This window comes from Panulirus ornatus, chromosome 19 (assembly GCF_036320965.1).
Source record: "Panulirus ornatus isolate Po-2019 chromosome 19, ASM3632096v1, whole genome shotgun sequence".
Taxonomy (NCBI): Eukaryota; Metazoa; Arthropoda; class Malacostraca; order Decapoda; family Palinuridae; genus Panulirus; species Panulirus ornatus.
The window spans coordinates 24495438-24521949 of record NC_092242.1 but is presented as its reverse complement, the minus strand read 5'-3'; the positions used below and the strand labels follow the sequence as shown (position 1 = coordinate 24521949).

Genomic DNA, 26512 nt, shown 5'->3' with positions numbered 1-26512 from the left:
CTGCTGCTCTACACCACACACTCAGCAGTGACCCACGACCTGCGGCTCTACACCACACACTCAGCAGTGACCTAAGACCCGCGGCTCTACACCACACACTCAGCAGTGACCTAAGACCCGCGGCTCTACACCACACATTCAGCAGTGACCCACGACCTGCGGCTCTACACCACACACTCAGCAGTGACCTAAGACCTGCGGCTCTACACCACACACTCAGCAGTGACCTAAGACCCGCGGCTCTACAACACACACTCAGCAGTGACCTAAGACCTGCGGCTCTACACCACACACTCAGCAGTGACCTAAGACCCGCGGCTCTACAACACACACTCAGCAGTGACCTAAGACCTGCGGCTCTACACCACACACTCAGCAGTAACCTAAGACCCGCGGCTCTACACCACACACTCAGCAGTGACCTAAGACCCGCGGCTCTACAACACACACTCAGCAGTGACCCACGACCTGCGGCTCTACACCACACACTCAGCAGTGACCTAAGACCCGCGGCTCTACACCACACACTCAGCAGCGAACAGCACATGTGTGCGGGCGTGCGGGCGTGCGGGCGGGCGGGCGGTTGGTGTCTCAACAAGGAAGGTCAAGTACTTAACATTCAGGTGCGGCGACCCCCTGCCTAGGGCGGCCTTTTGTCGCTCAGCAGCCACGGCGGGAGAGCCAGGCCCTCGGTATTCCCACCTCCTCCTGCCGCCCAGTCATGTTTACAGTTGTCTGTGGCATCTTACCCACAAGGTGAAGCTATTGTGGTCCTCACCAGTAATCAAGCTGTGACCCCTGACTAAGCTTTCTGAAGCTCGACTCAATCTTTTAAAAGCCACACAGGTTTAAGCTGATGCAATGTTTGTTGTTGTCTAACCCTGAGTTGAGCTAGTGAGCAGCAGAACACGTATTATATATATATTCTTCATCGTGGAGGTTTGCCACGTCCGATTTAGCTATACACAAATCTGTGGGATCATGTTTACCAGGACACAGCGCCCAGCAAACAACGCTATACCACGTCTCGTTACTTTGTGTGATGACAAACGGGTCAAAATCCTTTATCCTCGAGGTCAATATAATCGTATTGTACAGATCATGAAGTAATGGCAACGTATACTTTGCTCTAATTGTGAATCTCAACCGAAATAGATCATTGGTTTACCACCTGATGCATGATTATCTATCTCCTGTGTCCAGCGGTGTTACCGGACTCCACCTGCAACCGAAAAGCCGCCTTTGGCGAGGCTGTATCACTGGGATTAAATTCTCATCATAGAACTTCTAATTCCAAAGGAGTTTACGTTTCCCTGCTACTGGAAGTAGCGTAGCCTTAAGCTGTAGGATTTCTGAAGTAATTATGATTAAATATATATATATATATATATATATATATATATATATATATATATATATATATATATATATATATATATATATATATATATATATATAAAATCCCTGGGGATAGGGGAGAAAGAATACTTCCCACGTATTCCCTGCGTGTCGTAGAAGGCGACTAAAAGGGGAGGGAGCGGGGGGGGCTGGAAATCCTCCCCTCTAATTATTTTTTTTTAATTTTCCAAAAGAAGGAACAGAGAAGGGGGCCAGGTGAGGATATTCCCTCAAAGGCCCAGTTCTCTGTTCTTAACGCTACCTCGCTAACGCGGGAAATGGCGAATAGTTTGAAAGAAAAAAAGAAATATACATATATATTTTTTTTTTTTTTTTTTTTTTTTTTTTTTATACTTTGTCGCTGTCTCCCGCGTTTGCGAGGTAGCGCAAGGAAACAGACGAAAGAAATGGCCCAACCCCCCCCATACACATGTACATACACACGTCCACACACACAAATATACATACCTACACAGCTTTCCATGGTTTACCCCGGACGCTTCACATGCCTTGATTCAATCCACTGACAGCACGTCAACCCCTGTATACCACATCGCTCCAATTCACTCTATTCCTTGCCCTCCTTTCACCCTCCTGCATGTTCAGGCCCCGATCACACAAAATCTTTTTCACTCCATCTTTCCACCTCCAATTTGGTCTCCCTCTTCTCCTCGTTCCCTCCACCTCCGACACATATATCCTCTTGGTCAATCTTTCCTCACTCATTCTCTCCATGTGCCCAAACCATTTTAAAACACCCTCTTCTGCTCTCTCAACCACGCTCTTTTTATTTCCACACATCTCTCTTACCCTTACGTTACTTACTCGATCAAACCACCTCACACCACACATTGTCCTCAAACATCTCATTTCCAGCACATCCATCCTCCTGCGCACAACTCTATCCATAGCCCACGCCTCGCAACCATACAACATTGTTGGAACTACTATTCCTTCAAACATACCCATTTTTGCTTTCCGGGATAATGTTCTCGACTTCCACACATTTTTCAAGGCTCCCAAAATTTTCGCCCCCTCCCCCACCCTATGATCCACTTCCGCTTCCATGGTTCCATCCGCTGACAGATCCACTCCCAGATATCTAAAACACTTCACTTCCTCCAGTTTTTCACCATTCAAACTCACCTCCCAATTGACTTGACCCTCAACCCTACTGTACCTAATAACCTTGCTCTTATTCACATTTACTCTTAACTTTCTTCTTCCACACACTTTACCAAACTCCGTCACCAGCTTCTGCAGTTTCTCACATGAATCCGCCACCAGCGCTGTATCATCAGCGAACAACAACTGACTCACTTCCCAAGCTCTCTCATCCCCAACAGACTTCATACTTGCCCCTCTTTCCAAGACTCTTGCATTTACCTCCCTAACAACCCCATCCATAAACAAATTAAACAACCATGGAGACATCACACACCCCTGCCGCAAACCTACATTCACTGAGAACCAATCACTTTCCTCTCTTCCTACACGTACACATGCCTTACATCCTCGATAAAAACTTTTCACTGCTTCTAACAACTTGCCTCCCACACCATATATTCTTAATACCTTCCACAGAGCATCTCTATCAACTCTATCATATGCCTTCTCCAGATCCATAAATGCTACATACAAATCCATTTGCTTTTCTAAGTATTTCTCACATACATTCTTCAAAGCAAACACCTGATCCACACATCCTCTACCACTTCTGAAACCACACTGCTCTTCCCCAATCTGATGCTCTGTACATGCCTTCACCCTTTCAATCAATACCCTCCCATATAATTTACCAGGAATACTCAACAAACTTATACCTCTGTAATTTGAGCACTCACTCTTATCCCCTTTGCCTTTGTACAATGGCACTATGCACGCATTCCGCCAATCCTCAGGCACCTCACCATGAGTCATACATACATTAAATAACCTTACCAACCAGTCAACAATACAGTCACCCCCTTTTTTAATAAATTCCACTGCAGTACCATCCAAACCTGCTGCCTTGCCGGCTTTCATCTTCCGCAAAGCTTTTACTACCTCTTCTCTGTTTACCAAATCATTTTCCCTAACCCTCTCACTTTGCACACCACCTCGACCCAAACACCCTATATCTGCTACTCTGTCATCAGACACATTCAACAAACCTTCAAAATACTCATTCCATCTCCTTCTCACATCACCACTACTTGTTATCACCTCCCCATTTACGCCCTTCACTGAAGTTTCCATTTGCTCCCTTGTCTTACGCACCCTATTTACCTCCTTCCAGAACATCTTTTTATTCTCCCTAAAATTTACTGATAGTCTCTCACCCCAACTCTCATTTGCCCTTTTTTTCACCTCTTGCACCTTTCTCTTGACCTCCTGTCTCTTTCTTTTATACTTCTCCCACTCAATTGCATTTTTTCCCTGCAAAAATCGTCCAAATGCCTCTCTCTTCTCTTTCACTAATACTCTTACTTCTTCATCCCACCACTCACTACCCTTTCTAAACAGCCCACCTCCCACTCTTCTCATGCCACAAGCATCTTTTGCGCAATCCATCACTGATTCCCTAAATACATCCCATTCCTCCCCCACTCCCCTTACTTCCATTGTTCTCACCTTTTTCCATTCTGTACACAGTCTCTCCTGATACTTCTTCACACAGGTCTCCTTCCCAAGCTCACTTACTCTCACCACCTTCTTCACCCCAACATTCACTCTTCTTTTCTGAAAACCCATACTAATCTTCACCTTAGCCTCCACAAGATAATGATCAGACATTTTTTTTTTTTTTTTTTTTTTGCTTTGTCGCTGTCTCCCGCGTTTGCGAGGTAGCGCAAGGAAACAGACGAAAGAAATGGCCCAACCCACCCCCATACACATGTATATACATACGTCCACACACGCAAATATACATACCTACACAGCTTTCCATGGTTTACCCCAGACGCTTCACATGCCTTGATTCAATCCACTGACAGCACGTCAACCCCGGTATACCACATCGCTCCAATTCACTCTATTCCTTGCCCTCCTTTCACCCTCTTGCATGCTCAGGCCCCGATCACACAAAATCTTTTTCACTCCATCTTTCCACCTCCAATTTGGTCTCCCTCTTCTCCTCGTTCCCTCCACCTCCGACACATATATTCTCTTGGTCAATCTTTCCTCACTCATTCTCTCCATGTGCCCGAACCATTTCAAAACGCCCTCTTCTGCTCTCTCAACCACGCTCTTTTTATTTCCACACATCTCTCTTACCCTTACGTTACTTACTCGATCAAACCACCTCACACCACACATTGTCCTCAAACATCTCATTTCCAGCACATCCACCCTCCTGCGCACAACTCTATCCATAGCCCACGCCTCGCAACCATACAACATTGTTGGAACCACTATTCCTTCAAACATACCCATTTTTGCTTTTCGAGATAATGTTCTCGACTTCCACACATTCTTCAAGGCTCCCAGGATTTTCGCCCCCTCCCCCAACCTATGATCCACTTCCGCTTCCATGGTTCCATCCGCTGCCAGATCCACTCCCAGATATCTAAAACACTTTACTTCCTCCAGTTTTTCTCCATTCAAACTTACCTCCCAATTGACTTGACCCTCAACCCTACTGTACCTAATAACCTTGCTCTTATTCACATTTACTCTTAACTTTCTTCTTTCACACACTTTACCAAACTCAGTCACCAGCTTCTGCAGTTTCTCACATGAATCAGCCACCAGCGCTGTATCATCAGCGAACAACAACTGACTCACTTCCCAAGCTCTCTCATCCAAAACAGACTGCATAATTGCCCCTCTTTCCAAAACTCTTGCATTCACCTCCCTAACAACCCCATCCATAAACAAATTAAATAACCATGGAGACATCACACACCCCTGCCGCAAACCTACATTCACTGAGAACCAATCACTTTCCTCTCTTCCTACACGTACACATGCCTTACATCCTCGGTAAAAAACTTTTCACTGCTTCTAACAACTTGCCTCCCACACCATATATTCTTAATACCTTCCACACAGCATCTCTATCAACTCTATCACATGCCTTCTCCAGATCCATAAATGCTACATACAAATCCATTTGCTTTTCTAAGTATTTCTCACATACTTTCTTCCATTTGGTAAACATGTGATTTTTGGACAATCACATGTTTACTAAATGGCGTCCTAGCCTCGTCTTTTCGATGTATATCAACTGACTGTTATATTTCTCTCTTGTGTCTCCCCTGATGATGTGATTATTACACGAAAGTGCACTTGGGAACTTTTCGTATTTCATTTTCCCCGTGGACTCATAGGAATATATATATATATATATATATATATATATATATATATATATATATATATATATATATATATATATATATATATATATATATATATATGCAGAAACTGACAGCAAAAACGTGACTTCAGAAATAAACATTATGTGGAATATGAAACACGAGAATCATGATCGGTTTTCTGTCTACATAACTTGTCTTATATGTGTTGTCTCTGTGTGGCCAATCCTCTGAATATGTGGTAAAGCGTGAAAGCTCTCACGATTCTCGCGTTTCCTCTTACTGATGGTGTTTATATATATATATATATATATATATATATATATATATATATATATATATATATATATATATATATATCCATGAACAAATTAAACAACCATGGAGACATCACACCCCTGCCGCAAACCTACATTCACTGAGAACTTTCACTTTCCTCTCTTCCTACACGTACACGTGCCTTACATCCTCGATAAAAACTTTTCACTGCTTATAACAACTTGCCTCCCACACCATATATTATTAATACCTTCCACAGAGCATCTCAATTAACTCTATCATATACCTTCTCCAGATCCATAAATGCTACATACAAATTCATTTGCTTTTCTAAGTACTTCTCACATACATTCTTCAAAGCAAACACCTGATCCACACATACTCTACCACTTCTGAAACCACACTGCTCTTCGCCAATTTGTTCGTGGATTGGGTTGTTAGGAAGGTGAATGCAAGAGTTTTGGAAAGAGGGGCAAGTATGCAGTCTGTTGTGGATGAGAGAGCTTGGGAAGTGAGTCAGTTGGTGTTCGCTGATGATACAGCGCTGGTGGCTGATTCATGTGAGTAACTGCAGAAGCTGGTGACTGAGTTTGGTAAAGTGTGTGGAAGAAGAAAGTTGAGAGTAAATGTGAGTAAGAGTAAGGTTAATAGGTATAGTAGGGTTGAGGGTCAAGTAAATTGGGAGGTAAGTTTGAATGGAGAAAAACTGGAGGAAGTGAAGTGTTTTAGATATCTGGGAGTGGATTTGGCAGCGGATGGAACCATGGAAGCGGAAGTGAATCATAGGGTGGGGAAGGGGGCGAAAATTCTGGGAGCCTTGAAGAATGTGTGGAAGTCGAGAACATTATCTCGGAAAGCAAAAATGAATATGTTTGAAGGAATAGTGGTTCCAACAATGTTATATGGTTGCTAGGCGTGGGCTATGGATAGAGTTGTGCGCAGGAGGTTGGATGTGCTGGAAATGAGATGTATGAGGACAATATGTGGTGTGAGGTGGTTTGATCGAGTAAGTAATGTAAGGGTAAGAGAGATGTGTGGTAATAAAAAGAGTGTGGTTGAGAGAGCAGAAGAGGGTGTTTTGAAATGGTTTGGTCACATGGAGAGAATGAGTGAGGAAAGATTGACCAAGAGGATATATGTGTCGTAGGTGGAGGGAACGAGGAGAAGAGGGAGACCAAATTGGAGGTGGAAAGATGGAGTGAAAAAGATTTTGTGTGATCGGGGCCTGAACATGCAGGAGGGTGAAAGAAGGGCAAGGAATAGAGTGAATTGGATCGATGTGGTATACCGGGGTTGACGTGCTGTCAGTGGATTGAATCAGGGCATGTGAAGCGTCTGGGGTAAACCATGGAAAGCTGTGTAGGTATGTATATTTGCGTGTGTGGACGTATGTATATACATGTGTATGGGGCCATTTCTTTCGTCTGTTTCCTTGCGCTACCTCGCAAACGCGGGAGACAGCGACAAAGCAAAAAAAAAAAAATATATATATATATATATATATATATATATATATATATATATATATATATATATATATATATATATATATACTTATATATATACCAACCGTTCTAGGCATCACATACGAGACGCATGGCATTCACCTCCCACACTAATAACATCACCACAAAAGCAACTGACCAACTAACTGACCACAGAACACTAACCGACACCAGATATGGACAAGGAAAAAGAATCCCTCAACATCCTTCCAGCAACAGGGAAATATAGTCTGGACTAAGAAGCTCTTTGATGAGACTCTACTCCCAGTGATACAGCCTCCCAAAAGTGACTTCTCACTGGCGGTGTAACCTTGAGCAGACGGAATCCGGTAACACCACTGGACACAGGAGATAGACAAGTGTGCATCAAGTCAAAAATTATTGATCTACATCAGTTGAGATTCATGATTTATAAAAGAAAAAACTACATTATCTTCTAGAATATATATATTTTTTTTGCGGTGGAGAGAGACAGAATATTGCCAGGTGTGAGTCTGAAAGAGGAGAACCTGGAGGAAGTGGAGTGCTTTAGATACCTGGGAGTGGACATGGCACAGAATGGAACCATGAGAGCTGAAGTTAGCCATAGGGTGGGTGAGGGGGCGAAGGTCTTGGACACACTGAGAAGTGTGTGGTGAGAGATGAAGACTGTGTCTGCGAGCAGAAAGATGGGTATGTGTGATGGTGCACTAGTCCCGACGGTGTTGTATTAATGTGAGGCGTGGAGTCCAGTTCACAAAGTACGAGGAAGGTGAATGATTTGGCAATGATGTTTAAGGACAATATGTGGTGTGAGGAATGTTGATAAAGTAAGAAATATGGTGGTAAGAGAGACGTGTGGGATAGTTATATGGAGAGGAAGAGTGAGCCTTAGAGGGACAGTTCCTCACTTGGCTCCTTGCTCTGTTACTTCTTTTGGAAAGCAATACAGGAAAGGAGAATTTCCAGCCACCCGCTCCCTCCTCTCTTATTCGCCATCTAATACAGGCAGGGAATACGTGGGCAATATTGTTTCTCCCCTGTATACATCCCTGGGGAGAAAGAATACTTCCCACGTATTTCCTTCGTGTCGTAAAAGGTGGCTAAAAGGGGAGGGAGCGGGAAACTGGAAATCCTTCCCTCCAGTTTTTATTCTTCCAAAGTTAGGAACAGAGAAGGGGGCCAAGTGAGGATTTTCCCTCTAAGGCTCAGTCTTCTGTTCTCAACACTACCTCGTAACATATACATATATCTATATATATATATATATATATATATATATATATATATATATATATATATATACAGGGTGACAGATGTAAGGGTGTTTTGGTCGAGTTGGTATGCGAAGTGAGAGTCAGGGTGAGTGGTTTGGTGAAAAGAAAATAGGTGATGAAAGCCTTGCGGAAGATGAAATGCGGCAAGGTGGCGGGAGTGGATAGTATTGCAGTTGAATATATTAAGAAAGAGGATGACTATTGTTGACTGGCTAGTTATGATGTTCAGTGTATGTATGGATCATGATGTGGTGCCTGAGGATTGGCGGAATGTGCATGTATTGTTCCACTGCATTGAGGCAAGGGGGACAGTGTTCAAACTACAGAGGTATAATTTTTGGAGCGTACCTGGTAAGTTGCATGGGAGAGTGGTGATTGAGAAGATGAAGGCATGTACGGAGCATCATATTTGGAAAGAACAATATGGTTTCAGAAGTGGTAGAAGATTGTGGATCAGATGTTTACTTTACAGAGTTTGTGTGCGAAACACTCAGAGAAACGGATGGATTCATATGTGATATTTATGAATCTGGAAAAGACAAATGATACGGTTGATAGAGATGCCTTGTGGAAGGTCTTGAGAATATATGATGTAGGAAGAATATCGCAAAAAGCAGTGAGGTATTTATGAAGGGTGTAAGGCGTACGTGCATGTCGGAAGGGAAGAGAGTGAGTTATTCCAAGTGAAGGTGGGTCTACGTCAGAGGTAATTAATGTCACCATGGTTGTTTAATCTGTTTATGGATGAGGTGGTGAGGGAGGTAAATGCGAGAGTCTTCTTTGCTGATGACAGCAATGGCGGCAGATTCGAGTGAGACACTGCAGAAGTTGGTAGCTAAGATTAGAATAATGTGTGAAAGGTGAAAGTTGAATGTAAATATGAATAAAAACAATGTTATTAGGTCTACCGGGCTAAAGGAACAGTTAAGCTGGGATGTGAGTCTGAGTGGAGAAAATTTGGAGGAAGTGAAGTGTTTTAGATAACTGGTATTGGACGTGGCGGCATATGAAACCATGGAAGCGGAAATGATTCATAGGTTGGGGAGGGGCCGAAGGTTTAGTCTAAGAGCACTGAAAAATGTGTGAAAAGACATGTCGTTATCTGGGAGAGCGAAAATGGATATATTTGAGAGTATGGTAAGCCCAACAATATCATACGGATGCGAGACACGGGCTATAGGTGAGGAAGATGGAGGACATTAATTGGTGTGAGGTGGTTTAGTCGCGTAAATAATCAAAGGGTAAGAGAATCTGATATGTGGTAATAAAGAAAAAGTGTAGTTGAGAGAGGTGAAGAGGATGTGCCGGAATTGTTTTAGACATATGGAGAGAATGAGTGAGGAAAGCTTGACAAAAAGGATATAATGTGTCAGATGTGGAGGGAGAAAAAGAAGGGGAGACCAAATTGGAGGTGGAGGGATGGAGTGAAAAGTTTTTTTTAAGCGATCAGGACCTGAACATGCAGGAGGGTGAAAGGTGTGCAAGGGATAGAGTGAACTGGAAGGATGTGGTATATAGGAGACGACGTGCCGTCAATGGACTGAACCAACAAGGTATGTGAAGCGGCCGAGGGACACCATGGAAAGGTCTGCGGTGACTGGTTGTGGATACGGGGCAGTGGTTTCAGTGCATTGCATATGATAGCTTAAGACGAGATGTGATCAAATGCAGCCGTTCTATTCATGTCCCTGGCGCTACCTCACTAACGCTTGAAAGGGCGATCTTTATTTGTTAACTCAAGAGGATAATGATATTTATCGGCCTTGGAGAGTAATGAGTCAATGTTAACTTTAGTGTAAACGATTCTTATCATGAACGAGGCAACGATTACGACGTTTTACCCACTATGGTCCGTGGTTAATACTGGACCAGTGAGTGCTGCAGTGTGGGGGGGGGGGGGGAATAACGATTCTCACACGTGACGGAGAATCAGAATATCCTGCGAGAATCATATCAGGAGATGATGTTCACAACTCACAGGTAATGATCATGATTCTTAATGACTGTAAACATGGTTAGCATTGTTGCCAGTGTGCTACCTGTGTCTGACACAGACACACACATACACACACACATACTTACCCATGCACACACCACACACACACACATACATACACACACACTCTCTCTCTCTCTCTCTCTCTCTCTCTCTCTCTCTCTCTCTCTCTCTCTCTCTCTCTCTCTCTCTCTCTCTCTCTCCCGGGGAATCGTGGAAATTAAAGGCGCTTTGCACAGCCGGCCGCGGTTGTTAACCAGCCGTACGGTGCCCAGGTGTCCGTGTTGGTTACTACTGTCTGTGTGGTGCCCAGGTGTCCGTGTGGGTTACTACTGTCTGTGTGGTGCCCAGGTGTCCGTGTGGGTTACTACTGTCTGTGTGGTGCCTGTAGGATATTACAGGAGGGGGGGGGGTAATCACTTGTGACACACACACACACACACACACACACACTCAGTTGTAATTAACGTATGTATTCTGTATAGTAGGTTGTAGTTCAATTATAATACTACTACTACTACCACTACTAATACTGCTACTACTAATACTACTACTACTACTACTACTACCACTACTAATACTACTACTACTACTAATACTACTACTATAACTAATAATAATAATAATCATAGCAATGATAATGATAATAATGATGATAATAATAATAATAATAATGATAATAATAATAATAATAATAATAATAATAATAATAATAATAATAATAATAATATTAATAATTATAATAATAACAATAATAATAATAATAATAATATTATCATTATTATTATTATTATTATTAATATTTCCTGCTGTGTTATCATCGTTCATGAGGACGTCAGATGTTACCATACAGCAAGGGTTGCCGTAGGTCACATCCATCAGCGTTACCACCTAGGCCGACCATCTGACGTGACTGACAGTGTAACGCCTGGAGATCCCACCTTCCCTCCCCTCTCCTCGTTTTCTAACTTTCTCCCCTTCACCGCCCTCCCAAGATCGCCCCAACAAACTCCTCCCAAATTCTTCAAATCCCAGGACCCGCCCCCCCTCCCCCCCCCCTGCTCCCCACCACTCGAATATCCAGATATTCATGACTGGGTCTCTTCGGCGGACCATCGCTCCGGTGGTCTTTGTTGCGGTGGTCTTTGCTCGCAGTCATGGGCTGTCGTGCGCGCATGGCGGTACTCATGAAGTGCTTCCCTCAGTTTCTCTTTCTTTTTTTCTTATTATTTCCTTTTTTTCCCCTCGCATTATTATTATCATTAAACATGAGGTCGAGTGTGTGTGTGTGTGTGTGTGTGTGTGTGTGTGTGTGTGTGCCGGCGCACGGGAGCCCAGGATGGTCCAGCTAAATTGCCTGTCTTGTTCCAGCTCTTGACGCTGCCGCCTCTCTCCCATTTTCTGTTTGTGCTTTGATGGCCGATTTTTTTTTTTTTTTTTTTTCTAAATTCATTTCTTCCCCTTCCCCCCCCCCCCCATACCCTCCCCCGGGGCCTGAGCAGAGGGTGACACCGGGCGGGGGGGCGGGGGGGGGACTAACTAACTTCAGTCATACATCCGCTTTGGTCTATGGCTGGTCTGGTCTGCTCTGGTCTAGTATGGTATGGTCTGGTCTGGTCTGTTCTGGTCTGATCTGGTCTGGTCTGCTCTGGTCTAGTATGGTATGGTCTGGTCTGGTCTGGTCTGGTCTGGTCCGGTCTGTTCTGGTCTGATCTGGTCTGGTCTGGTCTGGTCTGTTCTGGTCTGATCTGGTCTGGTCTGCTCTTGTCTGGTCTGGTCTGGCCTGGTCTTGTATGGTCTGGCCTGGTATGGTCTAGCTTGGCCCGGTCTTGTATGGTCTGGTGTGGTCTGGTGTGGTCTGGCCTGGTCTTGTATGGTCTGGTGTGGTCTGGTCTTGTATGGTCTGGTGTGGTCTGGTGTGGTCTGCACACATGTGATGCACCCGGGACAAGGTCGTCCGTCTACCATGGGGGAGGAGGGGGGAGGGGGTTAGTTATGGGGAGTGGGGGGGTAGGAGGGCGGGGCGGGGCGGGGGGGGTCTGTCTCAAGACCATTATTAAGAGGGTGTTCCTGGTGACCCCCCCCTGCCCCCCCCCCCCCCCCCCCGTGGTCTGATGGAGGATGGTAGGGAGCGAAAGTATTATCTATTTTTTTTTTTGTCTATTTATCTTAATAGATTGTCTCTCCTTCCTTATCTGGTCAGGCTGTGTGTGTGGTGGGAGGGAGGGAGTCATGCTAGAACGTCCACTTTGTTTTCCCGAGAGAGAGAGAGAGAGAGAGAGAGAGAGAGAGAGAGAGAGAGAGAGAGAGAGAGAGAGAGAGAGAGAGAGAGAGAGACAGAGAGAGAGAGAGATGGTAATGAGTGATGAGTAGACACGGGAACAGGAGACTGGTTGACACCAGGTCAACGAACGTTACTTAACGTTGGATTAACGAGGGTTCAGTTCAAGCCAGATTAACGAGAGTTTACCAGAATAATGAGTGTGGACGTTTGATGAATGACACCCAACTTCGTACTAGATCAGTGAGATCAACGCAAAGTAAACGAGGCTTGAGAAAGGAAAATGAAGATCTCACGGAGGAGTTAAATGAGGATCCACGATGACCAGATCAACGAAAAACATTGAATCTGGCAAATTACTTAAGGGTTAACGAAGATCACTTTCACGAAAAAATGACGTCTGTCTGACGGGAGGCGAGGGTTAACGAGGCGAAAGATTACGAAAACCTTGTTCGCTCTTAATAACGTTTAGGTTAACGAGGATATAAAATAGAGATAGGATAACGGAGTCCGAGCGAGATCTGTGGATGACGTTAAACGCACCGGGGGAAAATCAAGCTTAACGAGACTCAACGCATGTGGTTCATAATATCGAGGCCACAGACTCAGAGGCATAATTACAGGATCTGAGTTAACGAGGACAAAGTCCGGGGAATTTAGGTTAGCGAGGGCTGAGTTAACGAAGGTCAGGGATATAAACGTCAGATTAACTAGACAGGTTAACGAAACTCACGCTAACGGCGCACTGATTAACGCGTGGCAAATACCAGCGGACACGTTCCCCTGAACTAGTTCGATCAGCCGTAACAACCCAGGCCAATTTGCTTGTTCAGAAAGAGTGGGAAGGGGAGGGGGGGGGGGGGGGCAGGAGCGGCACAAGACAATGCTATAAAATCTAAAACACACACACACACACACACACCACTTGTTCATGCGTGCGACAATCCCGATCTGCAGCGGAGGATAATACGCCCAAGAGGGTCTGACATCTCCGTCGACTGTCGGATAATTCCGACGCCAACCCCGCTATCAGAGACGTTGACCCCGCTATCACGACGTTGACCCCGCTACCACGACGTTAACCCCGCTATCTCGACGTTTGGTCAGTCCGTCGCTGGCAGTGTTGGGCGCCAGACGATCGCTGACCGTAGTGGTGTGTATCCCGCGTGCGTTAATTGTACCCCGTAGTAAACGCTCAGGTATGGGCGTAAATCACGCGGGGGGGGGGGGGGTGTTTGTGTGTTGGGGTGTGTGTGTGTGTGGTGTGTGGGGGGGACGCGTGATCTCCCCCCCCCCCGTCCGTGACACTTCATCAGTGCCGGGGGGGGGGGGGAGGGGGTGGACCTGGGATTATGTAAATGCGTAACGTTTCGTGCAAGACTTGTAGTTCATGATGAAGGATCTCCCATCACATCTTTCCCTCTCTCTCTCTCTCTCTCTCCCTCTCTCTCTCTCTCTCTCTCTCTCTCTCTCTCTCTCTCTCTCTCTCTCTCTCTCTCTCTCTCTCTCTCTCTCTCTCTCTCTCTCTCTCTCACACACACACACGCACACGCGGGCAAGTCAAGCCTGGCTGGGAGGAGTGACTCCCAGGTGCACGTACATGTTCACATGACGAGAGAGAGGGTTCATGGTAAAGTGTGGCCCGTGTCATATGTCTGGCACGTACGTGTGGCACGAGCGTGTCAGCGCCTCATCCCTCCAACTTTAGATACAGTGTCAACGCCTCATCCCTCCAACACTCTAGATACAGTGTCAGCGTCTCATCCCTCCAACACTCTAGATACAGTGTCAGCGCCTTATCCCTCCAGCACTCTAGATACAGTGTCAGCGCCTCATCCCTCCAACACTCTAGATACAGTGTCAGCGCCTCATCCCTCCAACACTCTAGATACAGTGTCAACGCCTCATCCCTCCAACACTCTAGATACAGTATCAGCGCCTCATACCTCCAACACTCTAGATACAGCGTTAGCGCTTCATCCCTCCAACACTCTAGATACAGTGTCAGCGCCTCATCCCTCCAACACTCTAGATACAGCGTCAGCGCCTCATCCCTCCAACACTCTAGATACAGCGTCAGCGCCTCATACCTCCAACACTCTAGATACAGCGTCAGCGCCTCATCCCTCCAACACTCTAGATACAGTGTCAGCGCCTCATCCCTCCAACACTCTAGATATAATGTCAGCGCCTCATACCTCCAACACTCTAGATACAGTATCAGAGCCTCATCCCTCTAACACTCTAGATACAGTGTCAGCGCCTCATCCCTCCAACACTCTAGATATAACGTCAGCGCCTCATACCTCCAACAGTCTAGATACAACGTCAACGCCTCATACCTCCAACACTCTAGATACAGTGTCAACGCCTCATCTCTCCAACACTCTAGTTGCAGTGTCAACGCCTCATCCCTCCAACACTCTAGATACAGTGTCAGCGCCTCATCCCTCCAACACTCTAGATACAGTGTCAGCGCCTCATCCCTCCAACACTCTAGATATAACGTCAGCGCCTCATACCTCCAACACTAGATACAGCGTCAGCGCCTCATCCCTCCAACACTCTAGATACAGCGTCAGCGCCTCATCCCTCCAACACTCTAGATACAGTGTCAGCGCCTCATCCCTCCAACACTCTAGATACAGTGTCAGCGCATCATCCCTCCAACACTCTAGATACAATGTCAGTGCCTCATCCCTCCAACATTCTAGATACAATGTCAGTGCCTCATCCCTCCAACACTCTAGATACAATGTCAGCGCCTTATCCCTCCAACACTCTATACAGTGTCAGCGCCTCATCCCTCCAACACTCTAGATACAGCGTCAACGCCTCATCCCTCCAACACTCAAAATACAATGTCAGTGCCTCATCCCTCCAACACTAGATGCAGCGTCAGCGCCTCATCCCTCCAACACTCTAGATACAGCGTCAGCTCCTCATACCTCCAACACTCTAGATACAGCGTCAGCGCCTTACCCCTTCAATACTGTAAATACAGCGTCAGCGTCTCATACCTCCAACACTCTACATACAGCGTCAGCGCCTTATCCCTCCAATACTGTAAATACAGTGTCAGAGCTTCATCACTCCAACACTTTGAATACAGTGACAACGCCTCATCCCTCCAACACACTAGATACAGTGTTAATCCTAGTACCTCCAACACTCTCGATACAATGTCAGCGCCTTATTCCTCCAACACTTTAGGTACAGTATCAGAGCCTCATCCCTCCACCACTTTAAATACAATGTCAGCGCCTTATCCCTCCAATACTACATACAGTGCCAGCGTCTCATCCCTCCAACACTCTCAGTACAATGTCAGCGCCTTATCCCTCCAACACACTAAATACAATGTCAGCGCCTCATCCCCCAACACTCTTAATACAATGTCAGCGCCTCATTCCTCCAACACACTAAATACAATGTCAGCGCCTCATTCCTCCAACACTCTACATACAATGTCAGCGCCTCATCCCCCCCCCCAACACTCTTAATACAATGTCAGCGCCTCATTCCTCCAACACTCTACATACAATGTCAGCGCCTCATCCCCTCCAACACTCTACATACAATGTCAGCGCCTCATCCCTCCAACACTAAATACAATGTCAGCGCCTCATCCCTCCAACACTAAATACAATGTCAGCGCCTCATCCCTCCAACACTTTAGATACACTGACAGCGCCTTATCCCTCCAACACTCTAAATACAATGTCAGCGCCTCATTCCTCCAACACTCTAAATACAATGTCAGCGCCCCATCCCTCCAACACTATGGATACAATGTCAGCGCCTCATCCCTCCAACACTCTAAATACAATGTCAGCGCCTCATCCCTCCAACACTATAGATACAGTGTCGGCGCCTCATCCCTCCAACACTCTAAATACAATGTCAGCGCCTCATTCCTACAACACTATAGATACAGTGTCAGCGCCTCATCCTTCCAACACTCTACATACAATGTCAGCGCCTTATTCCTACAACACTTTACATACAGTGTCAGCGCCTTATCCCTCCAACACTGCATATACAGTGTCAGCTCCTCACCCCTCCAACACTCTAAATACAGTGCCAGCGTCTCATCCCTCCAACACTCTACATACAGTGTCAGCGCCTCATCCCTCCAACACTCTAAATACAATGTCAGCGCCTCATCCCTCCAACACTCTAAATACAATGTCAGCGCCTTATCCCTCCAGCACTCTATATACAGTGTCAGCGCCTCATTCCCCCAACACTCTAAATACAATGTCAACGCCTCATCCCTCCAACACTCTAAATACAATGTCAGCGCCTCATCCCTCCAACACTCTAAATACAATGTCAGCGCCTCATTCCTCCAACACTCTATATACAATGTCAGCGCCTTATCCCTCCAACACTCTAAGCACAATGTCAGCGCCTCATTCCTCCAACACTATACATACAGTGTCAGCGCCTCATTCCTCCAACACTAAATACAGTGTCAGCGCCTCATTCCTCCAACAGCCTTAAATTTAAGTCTGACGCACGGGACTTGAATATCGTATGGTATTTAAGGGCGATAATATTAAATGGGTAGGTGCGTCTGTCAACTTAAGGAACTGTTATACAGTAACACTATATAATGCCGTAAGGTTGTGGGTCATGTTGCCTTACGATACGCCTCTCGCGATGACGATCGTTATACGTAATACGTCAGGAGTAGCGGGGAAGGGGGGGGGGGGATTATACACACTAATTATCTCAATCTGTGAAAGTGGAGGAATGACACTAAGCGACACTCTATGATAACAGTTATTAATGACACTGGTCAGTTCTACACACACGCACACACACACCACCTCCCCAACACACCCCACTGTTACACTTCGTCAGCGTAACGTTGTCCCCCCCCCCCTCCCCACCCCACCGCCGCTCCCTAACTTGCGTCGTAACTTCACACGGATCACGTAAAGCAACGACGTCAGGAGGGAGAGAGAGAGAGGGAGGGGGAAAAAAGGGAGGGAAGGATCCGGATCCAAAACAAGCTATGGGAAGGTGGGTGGGAAGGAAGGTTGGGGTGGTGGAGGGGAGGGGGTGGTTCAGGAGCGGTGTGGGCCGAGTCTTGCCTATACTGCCAGGGCTGGTACCTCCAACCTACCAATCACCACGATCAATTTATTGAAATCCCAACCATTTGTCACTCACTGGGCATTTTTGAGTCAGAGCGGTGGGTAGTTGTGTTAACAAGTTGCTCTCTACTCAACCCGCCGACATTATGCGGTTCACCAGGGTAATTTATTGGCCATTAGAGAGAATGAATGGGCGACAACCGAGCAGTTGACTCCTGCACTTGACATTGCAGGGAAGGTGTAAGGGAGACGTGGCAACAGCGCACGCGGCCGCCCAATGCCGTAGACCTCTTCCCTTCCCAGTCATGTTTTCCAAGAAAGTTCGTAACTTTAAAAAACACTCTCTTACAAATACAACTTCACAGTTCCAACTCAGGCCCCTGGGCGGGTCAGGTGGAGGCGGCACAGTAACACAACACTAACATAATGTCGTGGTTGCAAAGCTGAAATCCCAGCCAGGGGAAGATGTGCTTACCTCTCCTCACAAGAATCGATCCTTTGTGCTCCAGAACCGGGCTAGGCCGGGACTGAAACGACCCACCGCAGTTCTCGCGCAACTCTCTCCTTCCCTTACTCCTCCCACCGCCTCCCTCTCACCCTCCCACTCTCCCTCCCACCCCCACCGCCTCTCCCCGCCCATCTCTCTCTCTCTAGCAAACACGCGCGCTCAAAGCACCCACGTGGATGGCAATTTTTTATAAGTGTCTTGCAAACTCTTTCCTGCGTCTGCCTCCCGCTCGCTGGCTCGGCCCTCCTCCCTCCCTGCCTGCCACACTACCGACCTCTCCCCTCCACACACTCACACACACACACACACACACACACTACTCCTGCAAGCAACCCAGAATGATAACTTTTTTCTCTCTCTCTCTGTCTCTTTTTCTCGCTGGTAGTGTTCTAGGCCGCGGCGGCGGCGGCGGCGGTGGCGGCGGTGGGCAGCAACAACAATCTGCCATAATCGTGGAGCCTGGCTGGCGAAATCCGCTGGCTGGGACCGTCCTGTGTGATGCTCGCCGGATATTCGGCCAAGATTTCAATTACGTAATTCGGTTCCGGGCTTCATTATCTCTAGCAAGATTCCTTCTTGAAGGGCATTATTATCATCAGCCTCCAGGTCTGCGTAACGAAACCTCCCCCACCAGCCCAGGGGAGGAGGTGCAGTGCGTCAGTGGCCGGAGTTGTAGCCCTCAGTGTAGGAAGTCATGAATGCTCCTCCTGCTGCCCGGTCCGTCACGTCATAGATTTTACAACTGTGTACTGTGTGGCCCGCCTGGCCGCCCGCCGTGCAGCAAGATGGAGGTGGGGGTAGCGGAAGATTCTGGTTTGCGTGTCATCAGTTAGACTTACTCGATTATCGATCATTTTAATGAGTTTCTATTTTGTACAGGGGGTGGAGGAGGGAAGGAGGGCCAGGCTCTTCTCGGAATTATTTTCGCCGAGGACGTATTTGCAAATAACGTATCGGGAAATGAGGAATATCACAGACAAGAGTCGCTGAGGGGGAAGAAAAGATGTATCATTTTGAGCACAACTCATTTTTTATCTGATCTTTTTATATAGAGTTACTTATAGATTCTTATCACTCGAGCTAGGAGGGGTTGCTAGGAGGTAAGGCTTACACACACACACACACACACACACACACACACACACACACACACACACACACACACACACCGTCATCCTGTAATGTTGTCTTGATCACGTTACATGACCGGAGAAAATCTACCTCTGTATTTATCTTGCTGTAGTGCGATACGCGCGTCGAAATGAGATTACTGGACCGCCATGAGAGTCCATGAGGATCGATCGGCTAACGCCAGACCCTCACAGTGGGCACCGCACGGGTAGAACGTACTAGTGCACGTCCTAAGGACGAGGGAGGCACGTCCCTCACCCGCTGACTCCTCACGTGCACGTCATCCTGTGGTCGCCAGCTTTCGTCGTCCACTTTACGCATGCTATTAGATCGTGACGCCAGAACATCACTGGCGCTGTTAACCTACGCATTGAGTCCCTCCGGCAAGTGGTATAAGCTAACTACGTCTCCTTAATGTAACGCAAGTACTGTTGCGTTACAGGGGGGTGTAACGCGTCGTTACAGAACATGAAACACGTCGTTACAGGGTGCAACACGTCGTTTCAATCAAACCTCTCCATGAGGACGAGAAAACACATAGTGTCTGTGTGTTAATTGTGCCGTAAACGCGACGGGGATTTTCTCCTATAGATGTGTATGCAGGGGTGGGGAGACGAGAATGGGGTGGGGTGGGAGAACCAAGGTGCAAGACACAGGGGTTCGTGCCCGGGGGGGGGGGGGGGGGGGGAAGACTTGTGCAAATATTTGAATCGCAAGGAGGCTGCATGACATAGGCAAGGAGGCTGCATAGCATGAGCATTGTAGGCTGCATAACATGAGCACGGAGGCTGCATAACATGAGCACGGAGGCTGCATAACATGAGCACGGAGGCTGCATAACATGAGCACGGAGGCTGCATAACATGAACACGGAGGCTGCATAACATGAGCACGGAGGCTGCATAACATGAGCACGGAGGCTGCATAACATGAACACGGAGGCTGCATAACATGAGCACGGAGGCTGCTTAGCATGAGCATTGTAGGCTGCATAACATGAGCACGGAGGCTGCATAACATGAGCACGGAGCTGCATAGCATGAGCATTGTAGGCTGCATAACATGAGCACGGAGGCTGCATAACATGAGCACGGAGCTGCATAACATGAGCACGGAGGCTGCATAACATGAGCACGGAGGCTGCATAACATGAACACGGAGGCTGCATAACATGAGCACGGAGGCTGCTTAGCATGAGCATTGTAGGCTGCATAACATGAGCACGGAGGCTGCATAACATGAGCACGGAGGCTGCATAACATGAGCACGGAGGCTGCATAACATGAACACGGAGGCTGCATAACATGAGCACGAAGGCTGCATAAAATGAGCATTGTAGGCTGCATAACATGAACACGGAGGCTGCATAACATGAGCATTGTAGGCTGCATAACATGAGCACGGAGGCTGCATAACATGAGCACGGAGGCTGCATAACATGAATACGGAGGCTGCATAACATGAGCAAGGAGGCTGCATAACATGAGCATTGTAGGCTGCATAACATGAGCACGAAAGCTGCATAACATGAGCAAGGAGGCTGTATAACATGAGCCTTGTAGGCTGCACAACATGAGCACGGAGGCTGCATAACATGAGCACGGAGGCTGCATAACTTGAGGACGGAGGCTGCATAACATGAGCACGGGGGCTGCATAACATGAGTACGAAGGCTGCATAATATGAGTACGAAGGCTGCATAACGTGAGCACGGGGGCTGCATAACATGATCACGGAAGCTGCATAACATGAGAAGGAGGTTGCATAACATGAGCATTGTAGGCTGCATAACATGAGCAAGGAGGCTGCATAACATGAGCATTGTAGGCTGCATAACGTGAACAAGGAGGCTGCATAACATGAGCACGGAGGCTGCATAACATGAGCACGGAGGCTGCATAACATGAGCAAGGAGGCTGCATAGCATGAGTATTGTAGGCTGCATAACTTGAGCAAGGAGGCTGCATAACATGAGCCAGGAGGCTGCATAACATGAGCACGGAGGCTGAATAACATGAGCGTGGAGGCTGCATAACATGAGCACGGAGGCTGCATAACATGAGCAAAGAGGCTGCATAGCATGACCATTGTAGGCTGCATAACATGAGCACGGAGGCTGCATAACATGAGCACGGAGGCTGCATAACATGAGCAAGGAGGCTGCATAGCATGAGTATTGTAGGCTGCATAACATGAGCAAGGAGGCTGCATAACATGAGCAAGGAGGCTGCATAACATGAGCACGAAGGCTGAATAACATGAGCGCGGAGGCTGCATAACATGAGCAAAGAGGCTGCATAGCATGAGCATTGTAGGCTGCATAACATGAGCACGGAGGCTGCATAACATGAGCACGAAGGTTGCATAATTTGAGACGGGGGCTGCTTAACATGAGTACGAAGGCTGCATAACATGAGTACGAAGGCTGCATAACATGAGTACGAAGGCTGCATAACATGAACACGGAGGTTGCATAACATGAGCACGAAGGCTGCATGACATGAGTACGAAGCTGCATAACATGAGCACGTAGGCTGCATAACATGAGCACGGAGGCCGCATAACATGAGCATGTAGGCTGCATAACATGAGTACGAAGGCTGCATAACATGAGCACGGAGGCTACATAACATGAGCACGAAGGCTGCATAACATGAGCAAGGAGGCTACATAACTTGAGCACGGGGGCTGCATAACGTGAGCACGGGGGCTGCATAACATGAGTACGAAGGCTGAATAATATGAGCACGGATGCTACACAACATGAGCACGAAGGCTGCATAACATGAGCACGGAGGCTACATAACTTGAGCACGGGGGCTGCATAACGTGAGCACGGAGGGTGCATAACATGAGCACGGGGCTGCATAACATGAGCACGGGGGCTGCATAACATGAGTACGAAGGCTGCATAACATGACCATTGTAGGCTGCATAACATGAACACGGAGGCTGCATAACATGAGCATTGTAGGCTGCATAACATGGGCACGGAGGCTGCATAACATGAACACAGGAGCTGCATGATATGAGCACGGGGGCTGCATAACATGAGCACGAAGGCTGCGTAACATGATCACGAAGGCTGCATAACATGAGCACGGAGGTTGCATAACATGAGCATGAAGGCTGCATAACATGAGCACGGAGGCTGCATAACATGAGCACGGAGGCTGCATAACATGAGCTCGAAGGCTGCATAACAGGCTGCATAACATGAGCATGGAGGCTGCATAACATGAGCACGGAGGCTGCATAACATGAGCACGGAGGCTGCATAACTTGAGCACGGAGGCTGCATAACATGAGCACGGAGGCTGCATAACATGAGCACGGGGGCTGCATAACATGAGCACGGAGGCTGCATAACTTGATCACGGAGGCTGCATAACATGAGCACGGGGGCTGCATAACATGATCTCGATGGCTGCATAACATGAGCACGAAGGCTGCATAACATGAGCACGGGGGCTGCATAACATGATCTCGATGGCTGCATAACATGAGCACGAAGGCTGCATAACATGAGAAGCGCGGAGGCTGCATAACATGGGCACGGAGGCTGCATAACATGAACACGAAGGTTGCATAACATGAGCATGGAGGCTGCATAACATGAGCACGGAGGCTGCATAACATGAGCACGAAGGTTGCATAACATGAGCAGCACTGAGGCTGCATAACATGAGCACGGGGGCTGCCTAACATGATCACGAAGGTTGCATAACATGAGCACGAAGGCTGCGTAACATGAGCACGGAGGCTGCATAACATGAGCACGAAGGCTGCATAACATGAGCACGAAGGCTGCATAACATGAGCACGGAGGCTGCATAACACGAGCACGAAGGTTGCATAACATGAGCACGGAGGCTGCATAACATTAGCACGGAGGCTGCATAACATGAGCACGAAGGCTGCATAACATGAGCACGAAGGCTGCATAACATGAGCACGGAGGCTGCATAACATGAGCACGGAGGCTGCATAACATGAGCACGAAGGCTGCATAACTTGAGCACCGAGGCTGCATAACATGAGCACGGAGGCTGCATAACATGAGCACGAAGGCTGCATAACTTGAGCACGGAGGCTGCATAACATGAGCACGGAGGCTGCATAACATGAGCACGGAGGCTGCATAACATGAGCACGAAGGCTGCATAACACGAGCACGGAGGCTGCATAACATGAGCACGGAGGCTGCATAACTTGAGCACGGAGGCTGCATAACATGAGCACGAAGGTTGCATAACATGAGCACGAAGGCTGCATAACATGAGCACGGAGGCTGCATAACTTGAGCACGGAGGCTGCATAACATGAGCACGAAGGTTGCATAACATGAGCACGGAGGCTGCATAACATGAGCACGAAGGTTGCATAACATGAGCATGGAGGCTGCACAACATGAGCATGGAGGCTGCATAACATGAGCACGGAGGCTGCATAACTTGATATATATATATATATATATATATATATATATATATATATATATATATATATATATATATATATATATATATATATATATATATATAAACGGTTGAGGCGAGGGGAAGCGTTCCGTTAGATAGGGACCCGGAGTGGCAGGGAGGTTGGGAGGAGGTGGATATAGGGGGGGCCGGAAACAGGAGAAGCACTAGGGCCCATGACTTGTCTCCCTGGGCTGGCGTATATGTTTGGGTTAGATTAGGTTACGGCAGAATATCCCGATCCCGCTATTTATCCATTTTTTTATGGACTGTTGCCGGGTAAAGCGCCCGGAACACTCTCAGTTACCCCGAAAAAAATAAGACAGTATATATCTAGGAGAGAGGAGAACGGGAAAGGCTGATCATCTACCAATGGGATGTAAGGGAGGGACATGATCCCATACTTGTACACGAAAGGAACTCCTTGAACGATAGACCCAGCAGACTGGGGAGATGTAACTGGAACGATAGACCCAGCACACTGGGAGGTGTAACTGGAACGATAGACCCAGCACACTGGGAGGTGTAACTGGAACGATAGACCCAGCACACTGGGAGGTGTAACTGGAACGATAGACCCAGCACACTGGGAGGTGTAACTGGAACGATAGACCCAGCACACTGGGAGGTGTAACTGGAACGATAGACCCAGCACACTGGTGAGGTGTAACTGGAACGATAGACCCAGCAGACTGGGGAGGTGTAACTGAAACGATAGACCCAGTACACTGGTGAGGTGTAACTGGAACGATAGACCCAGCACACTGGTGAGGTGTAACTGGAACGATAGACCCAGCAGACTGGGGAGGTGTAACTGAAACGATAGACCCAGCACACTGGTGAGGTGTAACTGGAACGATAGACCCAGCACACTGGTGAGGTGTAACTGGAACGATAGACACAGCACACTGGGGAGATGTAACTGGAACGATAGACCCAGCAGACTGGGGAGATGTAACTGGAACGATAGACCCAGCAGACTGGTGAGGTGTAACTGGAACGATAGACCCAGCAGACTGGGGAGGTGTAACTGGAACGATAGACCCAGCAGACTGCAAAGAGCAACATACAGTATATAAACGTTTAGTGTGTACCTAACATACACTTTACGACGACTTAAGATGTCTTGTCCCCCCCTCCTCTCCACCTCCGACCAAGTCATGGTGTCGCAGGCTGTAGCCAGTACGCTTACCTTACCCTCACCACTTGGCTGGTCTGTCGTGTGGTGCTCCGCCTAACTCTTATAGATACAAGTGGTCTTGGTCCTCCCTCCGTCAGGTGCTGATGATGTTGGTGCAGCTGTCACCGGTGCTGCTGCTGTCGCGAAAGTTGATGTCAGTGCACCTGCTGCTGTACTGTCAGCGTACCTGCTGCTGTTGGTAGTGCACCTGCTGTTGTTGCTAGTACACCTGCTGCTGTTAGTAGTGCACCTGCTGCTGTTGGTAGTGCACCTGCTGCTGTTAGTAGTGCACCTGCTGCTGTTAGTAGTGCACCTGCTGCTGTTGGTAGTGCACCTGCTGTTGTTGCTAGTACACCTGCTGCTGTTGGTAGTGCACCTGCTGTTGTTGCTAGTACACCTGCTGCTGTTGGTAGTGCACCTGCTGCTGTTGGTAGTGCACCTGCTGCTGTTAGTAGTGCACCTGCTGCTGTTGGTAGTGCACCTGCTGCTGTTGGTAGTGCACCTGCTGCTGTTGGTAGTGCACCTGCTGATGTTGGTAGTGCTCCAGCTGCGGTTGCTAGTACACCTGCTGCTGTTGGTAGTGCACCTGCTGCTGTTGCTAGTACACCTACTGCTGTTGGTAGTGCACCTGCTGCTGTTGCTAGTTCACCTGCTTCTGTCGCTATTGCACCTGTTGCTGAAGCTAGTGCACCTGCTGCTATTGTTAAGTGCACCTGCTGTTGTTGTGTCTGGTGCTGTTCCGCCGGCGAACAAGCCGTCGTCTTTAAGCTGTTTGGGCGTCTCAAGGTTGAATCGTCCTACAGTCCCAGGCTCGTCGCAAACTCTCTCCTTCTGCTTTGCTAAATTTGATATATATATATATATATATATATATATATATATATATATATATATATATATATATATATATATATATATATATACCTTTTTTGAAGAGGCCTCATTTGCATGTCAGTAGCCACCAGCATCACTATCATATCACTATCGTCATCACTATACATTACCAGCGACTCGTCATTAGTCACTTTCATGTCACTATCTATCATATTCACTGTTCATCAGCAGCAATTACTGTACCACCATCACAGGTCATCATC

General features: G+C 47.4%; 1 protein-coding gene across 3 annotated transcripts in view; it reads right to left on the bottom strand.

Moving 5' to 3' along the window:
• ab (BTB/POZ-zinc finger protein abrupt) overlaps positions 1-26512 on the bottom strand; it is a 622688-nt gene that overhangs the window by 211877 nt on the left and 384299 nt on the right. For 2 of the 3 annotated variants that reach the window (XM_071673774.1, XM_071673776.1), the window contains exon 1: positions 18594-18664. The exons of the other annotated variant lie outside the window; for it this stretch is intronic. The gene's annotated coding sequence lies outside the window, so the exon portion shown is untranslated. Of the gene's footprint in view, positions 1-18593; positions 18665-26512 lie in introns of those variants that run through there. 3 annotated transcript variants of the gene reach the window in all.